The following is a 13,589-nucleotide window of genomic DNA, read 5'->3' on the forward strand; positions in this document are numbered from 1 at the left end:
ACAGAAGCGGACTACGCCTTGAGTGGGTGCCTGGAGGAACCTCCCTGCCCAGGAAGCAAGATTCTGCAGAAGGCACCCACACCCTCCCAACTGGCCTCTCCCCCTGCTGCCTACTCCTTGACCAGGTAGAAGCTCCCCCATCTGAGCTGCTGCTTGGGATGGGCGTCCATGCTGTACCCAGGCAGCCCCTCCAAGAGGCGCGCAGCCTGCAACAAACACACCCTTCTACTCCGTCACCGTGGAAGACGACATAATCAAAGCCAAGTCTCTCTGCCGCCGTGATCCCGGAAAAGACGCCATGTCTCCTATCATTCAGACTAAAGGGAAGAGTCAGGCCAGTGCGAGGGACGGCACAGTGCAGTCTGGCCTCAGGCAGGTGCAGAACTCCAGGGAGGACGCTTGACCAGACGAAGTCCTCGGGACAGCCCACTGCCCTTAGTGTCTTCTCTGGGCCTTCTAGAATGGCCCTGCACAACTGACTGGAGGCCGGGAGAGCAGCTTCCGGGGAGGGAGAGAGATTTTCAGTGTGAGGGCCTGGAAGGAGAATGCATCACTGGGAAATTGGGATACAGCTCTTTCAATGAACTGACTGAAGAACTCTCAAACTAACCCGAAATGCACTAACTTGGGCGGCTCTAGGAACAAGCAGGAGAGAAAACTCTTTTCCGTAAAAGGAACAATTGCACCCCTTCCGCTAACCTCCACAGGTCTGGGATTTGCTTAAAGGAACTTTGTTTATACAGTATGACCTCCAAGAGAAATGGGAGGGTATCGGGGTCTTAATCAGCGGTCCAGAGTGAAGACGCCAATCTATAAAACCCAAATACTTACAAAACACCACAAAACACCTGCAATGTTTGCCAGAATCACAAAGCAGAATTCCCCGCGGCTGATGAGGTTTGTAAAGCGGGGAGGTTTGCACTGGTCCCTCTTGTTTCTTACGGACTGTGTTCCAGTGTCTTCTGTTCTTTGCCATCCTTTCCCTTTCACCTGCTCAGAAGATCTGCTCAAATTGACCACGAGAGGGAGCACGCACCCTGCCCCAAAAGGTCCTGGCGCCTGGCCTCAAATGTCAGTGGGATACCTGATGATACTCCACCCCCTGCAGTGAGGGAGGACACTGGGGTGAAGTCCTGCCCCTTCTCAACTCACACATTCAGTCTACGAAGACCGGGTGGGGCGAGCAGGTGCTAAGAGAAGCCAGGAGTGACTGCAGACAGGAGCAAGAGAGCCATGGACCAAGAATCAGGAGTTACCGAGGCTCACCCAGCCTGCCAGAAGCTCGCTGTGTCACCCCTCTAGCCTCTGTTTCTTCACTGGTAGCCTTCGGGGACTGAACCAAGTGGGCCCCAGGTTCTTCTCTGGCTGAACATTTTATTAGTCCATCATTAGCCTGTCCAGAGCCTGTGTCTCGACTCTCAGCGTAATGTAGGCCACACAGGAGACAGAGCCGACGGCCTGGCGGACAAGGCACACAGAGTTTTGCAGATGCGTGCTGTACTATTTAGAGGCCCCCTCAGGTTGCGCACTCCTGGTGCAGGGGTTTGAACATACCAGGAACAGCTGTAGCAATCCTAGCAAGAACTGCTTCTTTAAGGAGCTGCACAAAGCACCAGTGACCAGAAGTCTTATCCGTGACCCACCCACACTCTCCTCCATGACCCAGCTCCAGCCAGCACTGGGGAGGGGACAGTCCTTCATATCTGACTAGAGAAGACTCCTGCTTAAGACCTGAAAGTCCAAAAAGGCTGTGGACTCTGCCTACCACAACCCCATTAGGACTCATTCATTCGAGAATTTATTGACTAGAAGGGCCTGTGGTCATCGGGCAGATTCTAGTCTTATGTTTCCATGTCTCTTCATGTGCCCGTGTGCCACACACAGTATACATTTTCAAAACTATTTGGAAAACTGTAGAAATGATCCAAGTGTAGAATACTAGATTTTTCCAAAGGGGGTTAATGTTTGATTCTGTCTGGTTCCTATGAGATTCTCTCCAATCAATTCCTCGGAATTGAGATAACTGGGAGTAAGTTTCTCCAAGGGTCACTGTCTTTCTGGTTTGTCCTAACCCTGAGAAATCGCCTAACCAAACCCAACCTAAAAGAGGACTTAACAGCATCTGTCTTTGGAAGGTCCTGGGGTCCAACTTTAATTTGTTTCTCCCGTGAGCCAATTAAAAATCTAACTCCTGTTCTCAGATGTAGCCAAATATCTCCAGGAGAAAAAATAGACCCAAATGCTGAGCTTACCTCTTTGGAATTACGTCTTTTCCAAAATCTTATAATTATGCATTAGCTTTCAAGCAACTATAGACAAGCACGTTTCAGTTTTCCTCCAGTTTTTCCCTTTTCTTCAATGGCAGGCTCGGTCTGACAGACCTAGGCAGACACTACCAAGGGTAGAAATGAGCGCTCATTTTTCTCACATATGAAGGAGTCTAGACTTGAAAATATCTTTCTAAATGAAAGGAGCCAGACACAAGGCCACATATGGTAGGCTTCTGCTAATATGAAATCCAGAGACAGAAAGCAGTGTAGAGCTGACAGGGTATAGGGGAAAAGGAACAGGGAGTGGTCGCTTAATGATCTGCGCTTCCACTCGGGATGATGAAAGTTCTGGAACTCGACAGTGGTGAACCCACTAAACATCGTGAGTGCACTAAATGCTGCTGAAATGTCCACTTCAGAAGGGTACGTGCGTTTTACCGCAATTTTTAAAAAAGGAGTGTTAGCAGCAGGAGCTTTCCAGGTTGGTCAAACAACTCAATGAGAGCCTTGGATTGATATCTGTTATTGATAGGGTTGGATTTAATTCTACTGTATTGCTATTTGTTTTCTGTTGGTTATACCTGCTTCTGGTTATTTTCCTGGCTTCTTTTGAATTAACCAAGTATTGTCTTAATTCTTTTTCCCTTTATTAGACTTTTAGTTATATGCTCTTATACTTTTTTTCACCAGTTACTCTGGAAATGACAATATTTATAGAGACAAGTTACTTATTGCAGTTATCCTTAACGTAGGATTTCGAAGCTCCTGGAGGAATGAAAAACAACATAAATGTTTTATTCTATTTATTCCTCCACCGAACCTCTACTGCCTCTTGTGCTGTTGCTTCGTGTGTTTCCAACAAACGTGAATGGACCACACGTGCCAATTAGAAGAGGAAGATCACGAACTGGATATTAGAAATTCAGGCAGCAGCCCTCTTCGCTCTGGGTTCGAATGAACCGACTCTCCCCGCGCTTAGGGACTTCTCATAGACAACTGTGGCGACACACACAGGGACATAAATGACCCTGCAATACTCTGTAACGGTGGAGTCCCAAGTACGGGGTCATGGACACCCGTGTCCTTACTGCAGCTCTCCCGCAAGTCCAGGAGATGCCCAGAGCTCAGAGCATGGTCTGGTTGAGAGTGCCACCGGAGGAGCAGGAAGCACCAGGGGAGTTACTAGGGAGGCTACACAGCCAGTAGCGGTCAGCACTCCTGCTGGGAACCCTAGTGGACCAAAACCTTTGGCTTGGACACAGACATCTCAATCCTCAGACCAGTACGTGCGAGAGCTCTCCAGAGCCCCAAATCATCTATTCTGAATGATAAGAGTCTGCCAAAGACCTAAGAAACACTTTGGGCATTTACAATCAGAACTTTCCATGTCTCGACACGCTCAGTGCCGTCAGTAGAAGAGATCACACCCAGAGAACAGAGGCCTTCAGCCCAGAGATGACAGCGAAGAGTTCAGTGACAGTCCAGAGCGGCAGAGTATAAGGACATTGCTACATGGATTTCAGACTCGAAATTCCGAGTGAAGAGAGTTCCTCTTCTGGTATGACTGATCACAAAGCAGGACCGAAAAAGGGAGACGAACTCACATCTTTTTGCATTAAAAAGACTACGGGGTACAGGCATTTGACACAGCAGTTAAAACACCACTTGGGATGCCCACATCCCATAGCAAAGGGCCTGGATTTGAGCTCCAGTAACATTCCTGACACCAGCTTCCTGCTGATGTGCACCCTAGGAGACAGCGGGTGACGGCTCAAGCAGGGGGGTCCCTGCTACCTACCCACACGGGAGACCTGAATTGAGTTCCTGGCTTCCGGCTTCAACCTGGCCAAGCCTTGGCTGTTGCAGACATTTGGGGAGTGAACCAGCAAGTAGGATATCATAGAAAAGACAAATTACAGGGCAGTATCTCTCATGAACACAGATGCAAAACTCCTCAGAGAATAAAATTCTTTATTAAAATGACCATGACCCAAAGATAGAATAACTGTCTGAGGGGGTGAATATGCCAGTTACAGTGATTTAATCATTACCCATTGCACACAGGCATGGCCATACACTGAACACCAGAAATAAATGTACAGGTTCTATGAGTCAATTAAAAAGAAAAATTTGTTGGCCAGCGCCGCGGCTCACTAGGCTAATCCTCAGCCTGCGGCGCTGGCACACCAGGTTCTAGTCCCAGTCGGGGTGCCGGATTCTGTCCCAGTTGCCCCTCTTCCAGGCCAGCTCTCTGCTGTGGCCAGGGAGTGCAGTGGAGGATGGCCCAAGTGCTTGGGCCCTGAACCCCATGGGAGACCAGGAGAAGCACCTGGCTCCTGCCATCAGATCAGCGCGGTGCGCCGGCCACAGCACACCGGCTACGGCGGCCATCAGAGGGTGAACCAACGGCAAAAGGAAGACCTTTCTCTCTGTCTCTCTCTCACTGTCCACTCTGCCTGTCAAAAAAAAAAAAAAAAAAAAAGAAAGAAAAGAAAAGAAAAATATGTTTAAAAATTACTATGACCAAGAGGTCTTTTTATTTTTTTTTCAGGGAAAATATAGGTTGATTTAGGGCAGGAAATTAGTGTAGTATACCAAATTAGTAGAATAACGGGGGGAAACTCTAGGACAATCCCAATATAAGGAAAAGGTATTTGATAAAATTTAAATTCATGTATGATAAAGACATTCAGAAAGTTAAGAACAGAAGGTAACTTCTTTAAGATTATGATTTTAAAAATACCCTACCACTAACATCTTACTTAACAGTAGACTACTGAAAAGAGTGACACAGTTTTTGAAAGTTGAGATTGACCTGCAATAGTAGGAATTCAATGAATATCGTATGATATGTTTCAGATCTATAACCAAAGTTCTGAGAGTTTTTCTTCATGTGACCTTCGATTCCTATATAAGTCACTGTTGCCTCTTTAGAGAAGAGTGGTGACGAAAGCAGACACCTGCTTTAAGGGCCCCTCCTCACAAGATGTGGTCCATGGTGGAGGAACGCGAGGAAGACGGGGGGAAGGAAGATGACCTCTCGTAGCCCTGCCGGGACACGTTCCTGCCTATGTAGAAGACAACGTGGCTGCAGCTCTTCTGAAATATGTCGGAGAGGTATTTCTTGAACTTCTCTCCCATGAAGGCATAGATGACAGGGTTCACACAGCAGTGCGTGAAGGAAATGGCCTCCGTGACGTGGGTGGCGTAAATCAGCCGCTGGTTTATGACACAGCCGTCCAAGACGTGCATGTTGTGCAGGGAGGTGAGGAAGAGGACCACGTTGAAGGGGACCCAGAAGAGCAAGGACGCAAGGACCACAATGAGCACCAGCTTGATGGCCTTGGTCTTGTTGTGGTTTTGGCAATGTCTCAGCTGCTGCAGGATGCGGACGTAGCAGAACATGAGGACGGCGAAGGGGATCAACAGGCCCAAGACGTTCATTTCCAAGTGGGTGAAGATCTTCCACCTCAGAGTCTGCTGGTTGTAGGACAAGTAACACTGCAGAACGCCGTCTTCAGGGACCACCTGATAAAACACCAGCAACGGGCTGGTGGCCATGATGGCGGTCAGCCACACGGCCAGGCTCAGAGCCACGCCCGTCCTGGCCGTCCTCACTCTGAGGGCACACACAGCATGGACGACAGCCAGGTACCTGTCCACGCTCATGAGGGTGATGAAGAACATGTTGCTGAAGAAGCCGACGTAATAGAGGCCAGACACCAGCTTGCACATCGGAGTCCCAAACACCCACTGGTCCAGCTGATAGTGGGTCAGAAAGGGGAAGGAGAAGACGAAGAGCAGGTCCGACAGGGCCAAGTTCAAGAGGTAGATGTCCGTGATGCTCTGCAGCTTCTTGTAGGCCACAAGCACCAGGATGACCAGACCGTTTCCCAGCAGGCCTGACACGAACAGGAGGCAGTAGAAGATGGCAAGCGGCAACTTGCTGCGTCTCTGGGTAAGTTCTCCATCACAGGGGCTCGAGAAGATATCAGGGTAATAGTAGTCAGTCACTGCTGTCACGTTGGGCTCGAGGGTGTAATCCATCAAGGCGAGGGGACCTGCTTATAGAAACCCAGGAGAGAGGGTCATTCCCCACACCGGACATTTGGCCTGGCAGTTAAGGCGCTGCGTAGGACGCCTGCATTCCACATCAGAGCACCTGAGCCGGACTGCCAGCCCCAGCGCCTGGCTCCAGCTTCTTGCTCATGCAGACCCTGGGAGGCAGCAGGGATGGCTCAGGTCACTCGCTCCTTGCCACCCATGTTGAGGACCTTGACTGAGTTCTCAGCTCCTGGCTTCTACTGGACTGGGCATTGTGTGTGTGTGTGTGTGTGTGTGTATCAGTGGGTGAGAGGTATGTCTCTCAGATAAATAAGTAAAATATTTTTTAAAAATTTGAAACAATGGGGGCTGGTACTGTGGTGTAGCAGTTAAAGCCGCTGCCTGCAGTGCCAGTATCCCATGTGGGCGCCTGTTTGAGTCCCAGCTGCTCCAATTCCGATCCAGCTCTCTGCTATGGCCTGGGAAAGCAGTAAAGATGGCCCAGGCCCTTGGGCCCCTGCACCTGTGTGGGAGACCCAGAAGAAGCTCCTGGCTCCTCGCTTCAGATCAGTGCAGCTCCGGCTGTTGCGGCCTTTTGAGGAGTGAACCAGCAGATGGAAGACCTCTCTGTCACTCGCTCGCTCGCTCGCTCGCTCTCTCTCTCTTTCTGCCTCTCTGTAACTCTGCCTTTCAAATAAATAAATAAAATCTGCAGGCACCGTGGCTCACTAGGTTAATCCTCCGCCTGTGGCACCAGCACTCCGGGTTCTAGTCCCGGATGGGGCGTCGGATTCTGTCCCGGTTGCTCCTCTTCCAGTCCAGCTCTCTGCTGTGGCCCAGGAGTGCAGTGGAGGATGGCCCAAGTGCACCCCATGGGAGACCAGGATAAGACCTGGCTCTTGCCTTCGGATCAGTGCGGTGCACAAGCCATAGTGGCCATTTCGGGGGTGAACCAACGGAAGGAAGACCTTTCTCTCTCTCTCTCTCTCTCTCTCTCTCTCTCTCTCTCTCACTGTCTAACTCTGCCTGTCAATAAACAAATAAATAAATAAAATCTTTTTAAAAATCTAAGACACTGGGAAATGCTGTGGAATACACTGTGAATCCCTCACATGCAGACGCGGAAGCTGTCACTTGCGGTGTGAGTCAGTTTGGACCCTGAGCCTTGGAGAGGTAACTAAAGTAAACTGAGTCATGAACATGGGTCCCCGATCCCTCCCCTTCTCTTCCTTTCCTTTCCATACGTATCCATAAAACTATGGACTACTGTTTTGTGTTCAGTTTTAACTTTTTTTTTTTTTTTTTTTTGACAGGCAGAGTGGACAGTGAGAGAGAGAGACAGAGAGAAAGGTCTTCCTTTGCCGTTGGTTCACCCTCCAATGGCCGCCGCGGCCGGCGCGCTGCGACTGGCGCACCGCACTGATCCGAAGGCAGGAGCCAGGAGCCAGGTGCTTTTGGTCTCCCATGGGGTGCAGGGCCCAAGCACTTGGGCCATCCTTCACTGCACTCCCGGGCCACAGCAGAGAGCTGGCCTGGAAGAGGGGCAACCGGGACAGAATCTGGTGCCCCGACCAGGACTAGAACCCGGTGTGCCGGCGCCGCAAGGCAGAGGATTAGCCTGTTGAGCCGCGGCGCCGGCCATTCAGTTTTAACTTACATAAACGATACAATATCCTGTTTCTCATTTTATGCTCTGCTTGTTATTTTGTATGTGCACTTGAATGACTCTTTAGTTTATCCTTTAATTGCTCTTCTAAGCACCAGAAACCAGCTAATTTTAAAATATGAAATACATTATTCTAATTATACGAAAAATGAAAAGTACTGCAATCACTAGGGACATTCCTAAGCCTAATAAAGGTGAAATTCAATTATGTAAACAATTAAATACTCTTCTGAGGGACATAAAAGGAGACACGGTTGGAAGTAGAGTGAGATGGCGGCTGAGTAAGATGCTCTGGCGTGCCTCTCTCTGTAGAGCCACCTATTGGATCACACATCAAGCCACCTTCCCAGGAGCTAAGGAAGCCAACTGGGAAACGACAGTGTCTGGTTTTAGTATAATAGTGACGAGACACACCTCTGTGAAGGCAGGAAGGAGGAAGTGGCCCACATCACCCCTCCCTTAGCTCCAAGCAGCACTGCCTGGAGATAGACACCTCCCACCTGGAGGAGGGAGAGGGAATGAAGTCCAGCTCTCGGGGCTGGCACTGTGGCATCCCATATGGGCACCAGTTCTAGTCTCGGCTGCTCCACTTCCAGTCCAGCTCTCTGCTGTGGCCTGGGAAAGCAGTGGAGGATGGCCCAAGTCCTTGGGCCCCTGCACCCACATGGGAGACCCGGAAGAAGCTCCTGGCTCCTGGCTTCAGATCAGCTCAGCCCTGGCAGTTGTGGCCATTTGGGGAGTGAACCAGCAAATGGAAAACCTTTCTCTCTGTCTCTCCCTCTCACTGTTGTAACTCTACCTCTCAAATAAATAAATAAATCTTAAAAAAAAAAAAAAAAAAGTCCAGCTCTTAGACCTGAAATCCAGTACCAGGCTCTCCATTGCAAAAACCCACTGCTAGACAGGGTCCCACAACCCATGCCTCTGGCCAGTGCCTGCGGACTGAGCCTGTGGACCCTCATTGGCCAAGCAGCCCAAGGACAGATTCCACCACCCCTTCCATAACCGCCAGCAAACAGCACAGCCAGACTTCAGATGTCTGGCTGTAGAATGAGAAAGCAAGTACAGGATTTTTCCTTACAGCTCAGGGCCGAGCCTGCTGCATTAAGACCCAGCACCAGAAAAGATTCAAAGATCTCAACTGCTAAGCCCATAACTCAATGAAGACTCAGACCCTCAGCATCAGGTGAAGTGGACCCTGCTAAGAAAGACTCCTTTGGGCTTGTGTTACCACCGCCTTCAAAGGCCTGGTGCATTCCTGGGGGACCGTTCAGGGCGCTGCAGCTGCGAGACTCGGGCACATCCTAGCTTAATGTCAGCCTCTGTGGCCAAGGGACTGCCGTCACCACCCCTTGAGTAGACACCAGGAGGCAAGACCCCAGCCACCGAGGAGCAGGTCCCGAAACTCAGCACAGGGTTTGGTTTTGGGACTCAGTGCCAGAATGGTAAACCCCGAGACAGGGCAGACGCTAATGGTCCCTATCCCCAGTCCAGTGCCTACAGGGGGAGCCTCTGCATCACCCCTAGTGCCAAGTGGAGACCCATGGCCCAGTCAGCGCACTGCATCCTGGCCAGCATCACCTATGGCAGATGGATAGGCCTTGGATGTGAATACAACTCAGCACCAGGAAGCTGGCAGCAGTGTGGGCCTTGATCCCACTCCCATGCTCCGACTGAATTTGGTGGACCGTGGGATCCAGGTGTGAGAAACACTGGTGGCCACATGCAGACCCACCCCATTTTCCCCTACAACCCTAGGCAGCAGAACACAGACAGACAGTGATTTTCCCCTTGGGGGAGGAAAAGGAAGGACACTGCATAGGGACCTATGGCTTTGTTCTTTCACAGTCAGGCTCAGGACCAGGCGGGATCCTGCGGTGCATGACCAGAGGCAATGACTGTGGACAGGATCTCCAGCCCGTGTGATCGCAGGAAGAGGCGGGAGGAACTCTGCCAGACACTTTGAGACACTCTGCATTTTATTTTGTACAACCTATCAACAGCAGAGTTGGACAAATGTGGGTGGCAGTACATCCACAATAGGTTTGTGGTAAGCGGGAACACACGGTGCTATGTAACGCTGAAATACAAGTGTCTGTGGGTTCAGAGAAAGCAAGCAGACTGCTTAGAATTTCTGGAAGGCAGGCAGAAGCAAAGCCACTTTGTTAAGACTGGAAAAAGCAGGAAGTTAAGACTGATCCTTCAAAGTGCAGATGAAGTCATACACCAACAAGCATCAAGAATTTTCAGGGCTCAGTGCTGTGGCGTAGCAGGTAAAGCTGCCGATGCAGTGCTGGCATCCCATATGGGCGCTGGTTCGAGTCCCGGATACTCCACTTCCGATCCAGCTCTCTGCTGTGGCCTAGGAAAGCAGTGGAAGATGGCCCAAGTCCTTGGGCCCCTGCACCTGGATGGGAGACCTGGAAGAAGCTCCTGGCTCCTGGCTTTGGATTGGCCCAGCTCCAGTCATTGCAGCCATTCGGGCAGTGAACCAGCAGATGGAAGACACCCTCCCCTTTCTCTCTCTCTGCCTCTCTGTGACTCTGCATTTCAAATAAATTAACTGATTTAAAAAAAAAAAAAAAAGAATTTTTAGGGAACCATGACCTCATCTAACAAGCAAAATAAGGTATCAGAACTGACCAGATAGCAATAACTTTATGAAAGTTATCTGCTGAAGAATTAAAAATAGCTGTTTTGTGGTCAGCATTGTGGCATAGTAGGTAAAGCCGCCGTCTGCAGTGCCGGCATTCCATATGTGTGCTGGCTTTAATCTTGGCTGCTCCACTTCTGATACAACTCTCTGCTATGGCCTGGGAAAGCAGTGGAAGACGGCCCAAGTCCTCAGGCCCCTGCACCCACTTGGGAGACCCAGAAGCTCCTGGCTCCTGGCATCAGACCGGCACAGCTCTGGCAGTTGCGGTAATCTGGGGAGTGAACCACTGACTGGAAGACCTCTCTTTCTCTCTCTCTCTGTCTCTGCCTCTCTGTTAACTCTGCCTTTCAAATAAATAAATACATCTTTAAAATAAAATAGGGCCGGCGCCGCAGCTCACTAGGCTAATCCTCCGGCTTGAGGCACCGGCACACCGGGTTCTAGTCCCGGTCAGGGCGCTGGATTCTGTCCCGGTTGCCCCTCTTCCAGGTCAGCTCTCTGCTGTGGCCTGGGAGTGCAGTGGAGGATGACCCAAGTTCTTGGGCCCTGCACCCCATGGGAGACCAGGAGAAGCACCTGGCTCCTGCCTTCGGATCAGCGCGGTGCGCCGGCCGCGGCGGCCATTGGAAGGTGAACCAACGGCAAAGGAAGACCTTTCTCTCTGTCTCTCTCTCTCACTGTCCACTCTGCCTGTCAAAAAAATAAAAAATAAAAATAAAAATAAATAAAATAGCTGTTTTTGGAAACTTAATGGTCAGAGAAATTAGTCCCTACTCTAAGAGACAAACTTAACAGACATGTAAGTTTTTTTTTAAATGGAACAGAAAACACTGAGCTGAAAAATAAACATAACAAAATTTAAAATTTTATAGAAGGCACCAACAGCAGGACAGATTAGACAGAAAAGAGAACTGGTGAGCTCAAAGACCATCTATTTGAAAATATACAATCAGAGGAGAAAGAAAGAATGAAGAGGGATGAAGGAATCCTATGGGAACTTCGGGAGGGCATTCAAAGAAGAAATATCCAAGTTATTGGGGTTCAAGAGGAGTTTGAGATGGTCATGGGGACAGAAAGCATATTCAAGTAGACAATAACAGAAAATTTCCTAAGCCTGGAGATAGATGTAACTTTCCAGAACAGGAAGGTCAAAGGTTACTCATCAGACTCAACTTCTCTAAGTCTATGCCAGAACATACTACAAGCCAGTTCTGCAAGGCTAAGACAGAGAATTCTCAAAAACTGCAAACAGCAGGAAACAACACATGAAGGTGTCCCAGAATTCTCAGCAGAAGCTTGTCTTTTTCTTTTTTTTTTTTTTAAGATTTATTTTATTAGCCGGCGCCGTGGCTCAATAGGCTAATCCTCCACCTAGCGGTGCCGGCACACCGGGTTCTAGTCCCGGTTGGGGCGCCGGATTCTGTCCCGGTTGCCCCTCTTCCAGGCCAGCTCTCTGCTATGGCCAGGGAGTGCAGTGGAGGATGGCCCAGGTGCTTGGGCCCTGCACCCCATGGGAGACCAGGAAAAGCACCTGGCTCCTGGCTCCTGCCAGGATCAGCGCGGTGCGCCGGCTGCAGCGGCGGCCATTGGAGGGTGAACCAACGGCAAAGGAAGACCTTTCTCTCTCTGTCTCTCTCTCTCACTGTCCACTCTGCCTGTCAAAAAAAAAAAAAAAAAAAAGATTATAAAAAAAAAAAAAGATTTATTTTATTTATTTGAAAGACAGAGTTACACAGAGAGGTAGAGACAGAGAGAAAGGTCTTCCATCCGCTGGTTCACTCCCCAGACGGTCACAATGGCCGGAGCTGGGCCAATCCAAAGCCAGGAGCCTGGAGCTTTTTCTGGGTCTCCCATGCTGGTGCAGGGGCCCAAGGACTTGGGCCATCTTGTACTGCTTTCCCAGGCCACAGCAGAGAGCTGGATCGGAAGTGGAACATACGGGACTTGAACCGGCACCCAGGTGGGATGCCGGCGCTTCAGCCAGGGCCTTAACCCGCTGTGCCACAGCGCCGGCCCCTCAGCAGCAGCTTTTCAAGTCAGAAAAGAACGTACTGAAGGAAAAATACTGCCGACCAGGAACAGCGCACCAAGCAAACTTCAGATATGAAGGAGAGCTCAAAGACGTTCCCGAACAAAAGCTGAGAGAATGTATCGACACCAGGTGTGTCCACAAGACGTGCTAGAGCTCTTCAAACTGAAAGGGAGAGATGCCAGCAAGTAAAGACAGAAGTATCAGAAGGCAGCAGATCCACTGAATAGAGGGCCTGGAAGTAAGCTCAGACGTCTACAACTGATCCCCAACAAAGATGCAAAAACACACAGCACAGAAACAACCGTCTTTTCAGTTTGTGGATGCGGGGAATTTTGATACTCACACATGGAAAAACGGAACTGGACACTCCCTACCTTTCACCATGTACAAAAATTAACTTAAAAAAGAATTAAATACTTAAATGTAACCTGAAATTATAAGAAAATCTTAGAGGAAAACACTGCAGGCCATCAGAAAGTATAAGGATTTTATGGAAAAGACTCTGAAAACACAGGAAACAAAGGTAAAAAATATATGGAATTTCATTATATTACAAAGGATTTTCATAGGACAGGAAACAAAGAAGTAAAGAGACAACTTACATAATGGGAGAAAATATTTTCAAATTATACATGTGACAGGGGGTTAAAAATTAACATATATGGAACTCAACTCATTAGGACAGGAACAAATAAATCAATCTAAAAATAGGTAGTAGGGGCCAGCACTAAGGTGCAGCTGGTTAATGCCCTGGCCTGAAGTGCCAGCATCCCATATGGGTGCCAGTTCGAGACCCGGCTGCTCCACTTCCGATCCAGCTCTCTGCTATGGCCTGGGAAAGCAGTAGAAGATGGTCCAAGGCCTTGGGCCCCTGCACCTGTGTGGGAGACCCGGAAGAAGCTCCTGGCTCCTGGCTTTGGA

The 13,589-nt window shown here is 49.5% G+C and overlaps 1 long non-coding RNA gene across 4 annotated transcripts in view; it reads right to left on the reverse strand.

Annotated features, from left to right (window-relative positions):
- Positions 1-4,223: 4,223 nt before the first annotated feature.
- Positions 4,224-13,589, reverse strand: part of LOC103349152 (C-C chemokine receptor type 8) — a 45,218-nt gene continuing 35,852 nt past the window's right edge. For all 4 annotated transcript variants that reach the window (XR_016214979.1, XR_011379603.2, XR_016214978.1 and 1 more), the window contains one exon: positions 4,224-6,331. This is a non-coding gene — a long non-coding RNA (C-C chemokine receptor type 8). The remainder of the gene's footprint in view (positions 6,332-13,589) is intronic.

The sequence above is a fragment of the Oryctolagus cuniculus genome, chromosome 10 (genome assembly GCF_051225735.1).
Source record: "Oryctolagus cuniculus isolate XC-2025 breed Fujian yellow rabbit chromosome 10, ASM5122573v1, whole genome shotgun sequence".
In the NCBI taxonomy this organism is placed as follows: Eukaryota; Metazoa; Chordata; class Mammalia; order Lagomorpha; family Leporidae; genus Oryctolagus; species Oryctolagus cuniculus.